Source organism: Montipora foliosa, chromosome 3 (genome assembly GCF_036669935.1).
Source record: "Montipora foliosa isolate CH-2021 chromosome 3, ASM3666993v2, whole genome shotgun sequence".
Lineage (NCBI taxonomy): Eukaryota > Metazoa > Cnidaria > Anthozoa > Scleractinia > Acroporidae > Montipora > Montipora foliosa.
In genome coordinates, this window is record NC_090871.1 from 9,624,531 (window position 1) to 9,630,530 (window position 6,000).

The window sequence follows — 6,000 nt, forward strand, 5'->3', positions numbered from 1 at the left end:
CTATGCTTGGGTATTTCCAAGGAAACCATGCTGACTTTCAATAACCGGGTAAGCCCATCAAGGCTTGGCCAAAATATCCCAAACAAATGTGTTATTATTTGTGTCCCAACCAACCACAGCAATGCCTTGCCAAAAATATCAGTCAGAATATATGTGTATAAATTAACTGCACACACCAGCGTTACTGCTTAGTATCTGGCTAGAAATGGTCTTCTCACTTTTTCCTCCGGCCGCGCTTCAGCCATTTGATGAGAACCAGTCTCGTACTTCTCAAGTTGCCTCCTTCATGACCAAAAGAATTCTGAGTAATTCTGCCATTCCATGACAAGGGAAGACACCCGATTGTCATTTCATAGATTTTTTTTATAAGTGTCGGGCCACCCAAACCTACCAGCAAAATACAGCCTCGATTGAAGGTTTTAGCTTTCGAAACTTGCCCAAATTGTATCGGTAGGTCCTGGAATTCGTCCACAGAAAGGCCAGAGAGACAACTTCACTCCTAAACCGCCGTGTTTACAACAGATCATTTTAGGCGTCCCAGTCTGCGTGAAACCATCTGTCACCTCTGGCGCGAGAAGACCAGACACGCGCACTTCTTATCTTAAGAGTTTATGCCTGTAGAATCTGTTTAACTGAAATGTCAATTTCTTGTAACTGAACCAGCATCTTAATTTCTACGTATCGGAGAGCCAGAACATTTACGCATGCGCGGACGGAATGTTTGAACAAGAGAGAAAAACGCAGTACCTCCAGACCCGGCGCTGGAGCGTCGTACCAAACGAGTCATCCCAGGATTTCGGCCCGTGCGATCGCTTTTGGACGCAGTTGGCCCTTCGCTGCTTTCTGCTACCGACCTTGCCTCCCGGTACGGCATTGACGGAGAGATATGTCGGCCCCTAAACCATATGAGACAAATCCCACGCCTACTCACAGCTCCAAACCGCCCTTGTCAATTTAATGTAAGAATTCGATGGCTTAAATATACATGTAAAAAGTCATTTTATCTGACATGTGGTAAACACTGAAGGTCGCAGATTACAACGTGTGCGCACGCGCCCTACTAAACTCAACATACATACACGCATGCATAAACTTTATTTCATCTCGAATTTCAGACTAACTACAAGAGCTAATATCTTCGAGACATTACCTTTACAGCTAAAATACATAGCATATACAGATACATACTAGATAGATAATATTTAAAGATATACTAATTATAAAGAAAAGCCGCTGTACAAAATGCGGCCCTGGATTCTCTTTTGAAGTCAGTAAACTCAGTGGTACGGATAAAATCAGATAGCGCATTCCGCAACTTAGCTGATACGTAAGAAAAAAAAACTATGAAACATAACTGGTTGATCAGTCTAGGTTTATTGAGGGACAGAACGTAATTTTGGCGAAGATCATGCCTAAAAAGAGAACGGCAGCGAAAACGTACTTTTTAAATAAGCAGGAAACCCCTTAAAAAAAAAAAAGAAAGAAAGAAAACATACTTTTATAAAGTAATATGAGCCGATTTTGAATGTGCTTATTGCGTAGAGATGTAGAGTTTGACTTTAGTAGTAAGAGAACAGGTAATCTGCAAATATAAATCTGGTTATTCTCTTATTTACATTATACCGTTCCTTTGACACGAGGATCACAGCGAAAAAAGCACAACTTTGTCGGAAATTTTCTATCACAAAAATTTGTTCAGAAATCAAAAGTCTACGTTAACTGCACACACCAGGGTTACTGCTTAGTATCTGGCTAGAAATGGTCTTCTCACTTTTTCCTCCGTCCGCGCTTCAGCCATTTGATGAGGGCAAGTCTCGTGCTTCTCAAGTTGCCTCCTTCATGCCCAAAAGAATTCTGGGTAATTCTGCCGTTCCATGACAAGGAAAGACACCCGATTGTCATTTCATAGATTTTTTTTATAAGTGTCGGGCCACCCAGTCCTACCAGCAAACTACAGCCTCGATTGAAGGTTTTAGCTTTCGAAACTTGCCAAATTGTATCGGTAGGTCCTGGAATTCGTCCACAGAAAGGCCAGAGAGACAACTTCACTCCTAAACCGCCGTGTTTACAACAGAGCATTTTAGGCGTCCCAGTCTGCGTGAAACCATCTCTCACCTCTGGCGCGAGAAGACCAGACACGCGCACTTCTTATCTTAAGAGTTTATGCCTGTAGAATCTGTTTAACTGAAATGTCAATTTCTTGTAACTGAACCAGCATCTTAATTTCTACGTATCGGAGAGCCAGAACATTTACGCATGCGCGGACGGAATGTTTGAACAAGAGAGAAAAACGCAGTACCTCCAGACCCGGCGCTGGAGCGTCGTACCAAACGAGTCATCCCGGGATTTCGGCCCGTGCGATCGCTTTTGGACGCAGTTGGCCCTTCGCTGCTTTCTGCTACCGACCTTGCCTCCCGGTACGGCATTGAGGGAGAGATATGTCGGCCCCTAAACCATATGAGAAAAATCCCACGCCTACTCACAGCTCCAAACCGCCCTTGTCAATTTAATGTAAGAATTCGATGGCTTAAATATACATGTGAAAAGTCATTTTATCTGACATGTTGTAAACACTGAAGGTCGCAGATTACAACGTGTGCGCACGCGCCCTACTAAACTCAACATACATACACGCATGCATAAACTTTATTTCATCTCGAATTTCAGACTAACTACAAGAGCTAATATCTTCGAGACATTACCTTTACAGCTAAAATACATAGCATATACAGATACATACTAGATAGATAATATTTAAAGATATACTAATTATAAAGAAAAGCCGCTGTACAAAATGCGGCCCTGGATTCTCTTTTGAAGTCAGTAAACTCAGTGGTACGGATAAAATCAGATAGCGCATTCCGCAACTTAGCTGATACGTAAGAAAAAAAAACTATGAAATATAACTGGTTGATCAGTCTAGGTTTATTGAGGGACAGAACGTAATTTTGGCGAAGATCATGCCTAAAAAGAGGACGGCAGCAAAAACGTACTTTTTAAATAAGCAGGAAACCCCTTAAAAAAAAAAAAAGAAAGAAAGAAAACATACTTTTATAAAGTAATATGAGCCGATTTTGAATGTGCTTATTGCATAGAGATGTAGAGTTTGACTTTAGAAGTAAGAGAACAGGTAATCTGCAAATATAAATCTGGTTATTCTCTTATTTACATTATACCGTTCCTTTGACACGAGGATCACAGCGAAAAAAGCACAACTTTGTCAGGAATTTTCTATCACAAAAATTTGTTCAGAAATCAAAAGTCTACGTTAACTGCACACACCAGGATTATTGCTTAGTATCTGGCTAGAAATGGTCTTCTCACTTTTTCCTCCGGCCGCGCTTCAGCCATTTGATGAGGGCCAGTCTCGTGCTTCTCAAGTTGCCTCCTTCATGCCCAAAAGAATTCTGGGTAATTCTGCCATTCCATGACAAGGGAAGACACCCGATTGTCATTTCATAGATTTTTTTTTATAAGTGTCGGGCCACCCAGTCCTACCAGCAAAATACAGCCTCGATTGAAGGTTTTAGCTTTCGAAACTTGCCCAAATTGTATCGGTAGGTCCTGGAATTCGTCCACAGAAAGGCCAGAGAGACAACTTCACTCCTAAACCGCCGTGTTTACAACAGAGCATTTTAGGCGTCCCAGTCTGCGTGAAACCATCTGTCACCTCTGGCGCGAGAGGACCAGACACGCGCACTTCTTATCTTAAGAGTTTATGCCTGTAGAATCTGTTTAACTGAAATGTCAATTTCTTGTAACTGAACCAGCATCTTAATTTCTACGTATCGGAGAGCCAGAACATTTACGCATGCGCGGACGGAATGTTTGAACAAGAGAGAAAAACGCAGTACCTCCAGACCCGGCGCTGGAGCGTCGTACCAAACGAGTCATCCCAGGATTTCGGCCCGTGCGATCGCTTTTGGACGCAGTTGGCCCTTCGCTGCTTTCTGCTACCGACCTTGCCTCCCGGTACGGCATTGAGGGAGAGATATGTCGGCCCCTAAACCATATGAGACAAATCCCACGCCTACTCACAGCTCCAAACCGCCCTTGTCAATTTAATGTAAGAATTCGATGGCTTACATATACATGTGAAAAGTCATTTTATCTGACACGTGGTAAGCACTGAAGGTCGCAGATTACAAAGTGTGCGCACGCGCCCTACTAAACTCAACATACATACACGCATGCATAAACTTTATTTCATCTCGAATTTCAGACTAACTACAAGAGCTAATATCTTCGAGACATTACCTTTACAGCTAAAATACATAGCATATACAGATACATACTAGATAGATAATATTTAAAGATATACTAATTATAAAGAAAAGCCGCTGTACAAAATGCGGCCCTGGATTCTCTTTTGAAGTCAGTAAACTCAGTGGTACGGATAAAATCAGATAGCGCATTCCGCAACTTAGCTGATACGTAAGAAAAAAAAACTATGAAACATAACTGGTTGATCAGTCTAGGTTTATTGAGGGACAGAACGTAATTTTGGCGAAGATCATGCCTAAAAAGAGGACGGCAGCAAAAACGTACTTTTTAAATAAGCAGGAAACCCCTTAAAAAAAAAAAAAGAAAGAAAGAAAACATACTTTTGTAAAGTAATATGAGCCGATTTTGATTGTGCTTATTGCATAGAGATGTAGAGTTTGACTTTAGAAGTAAGAGAACAGGTAATCTGCAAATATAAATCTGGTTATTCTCTTATTTACATTATACCGTTCCTTTGACACGAGGATCACAGCGAAAAAAGCACAACTTTGTCAGGAATTTTCTATCACAAAAATTTGTTCAGAAGTCAAAAGTCTACGTTAACTGCACACACCAGGATTATTGCTTAGTATCTGGCTAGAAATGGTCTTCTCACTTTTTCCTCCGGCCGCGCTTCAGCCATTTGATGAGGGCCAGTCTCGTGCTTCTCAAGTTGCCTCCTTCATGCCCAAAAGAATTCTGGGTAATTCTGCCATTCCATGACAAGGGAAGAAACCCGATTGTCATTTCATAGATTTTTTTTATAAGTGTCGGGCCACCCAGTCCTACCAGCAAAATACAGCCTCGATTGAAGGTTTTAGCTTTCGAAACTTGCCCAAATTGTATCGGTAGGTCCTGGAATTCGTCCACAGAAAGGCCAGAGAGACAACTTCACTCCTAAACCGCCGTGTTTACAACAGAGCATTTTAGGCGTCCCAGTCTGCGCGAAACCATTTCTCACCTCTGGGCTCTTTCATAGGCTTGTCTTTACCCACATCCTAGCTTAATGATGCTAGGCTGCCGGCTTCTGTAGACGAAACTTCCCCGAAAAATCACTTATAATATGACAAACTTAACTGATTTGATCCCCTCCGTTCACTTCTCGAACACGGAGCGTTGACATTTGTCACGTGATTCCTTTTCCTGAGCCCGCCCACATTGACCCAAAACCGCAGATGTTTCAATGAGTACTTCTTATACGGTGAAGCAAAGTGCAACACACCGTCTATCGCCAGAAAAGTACTAAAAATAGCAATCACTTGGGACTTAAAGTGTTAAAGTTATGACTTGTGTTTACAATGTAACGTGTATGAGGACGACGAGGAGGTAAAACTCTCTACTCTGCGAGTTGTGCATCCTACACAAAGATCGCGCCTAGCCAAGTGATTAATAAGTTTCCACCAAGGATTGTGCAGTACTCTCACACGACTCTGAGTTAAGTAATCAGTTAAAGAAAGGAGGTTATTTATAGGTAACTTTATATATAACTAAAGGTATTTCGTATACTTATGCAGTATTAGGTTATCTGTTAAAAAGGGGTGGCCTTACATTTTGTAATTGCCACATCTTGTCAAATTCCAAAGATAAGTGATTTTAGGGATAACTGTTTCAGTAATTCTAGATGTAACGGATACCTGCCCCGGAATTCTAGGCATAAGGGATCACTAAAACCTCGCTAACAGGGGCTCACTTGGGTATTAAGCTCGGAGTATTTGAAGGCCATGGATCATTTTGGTA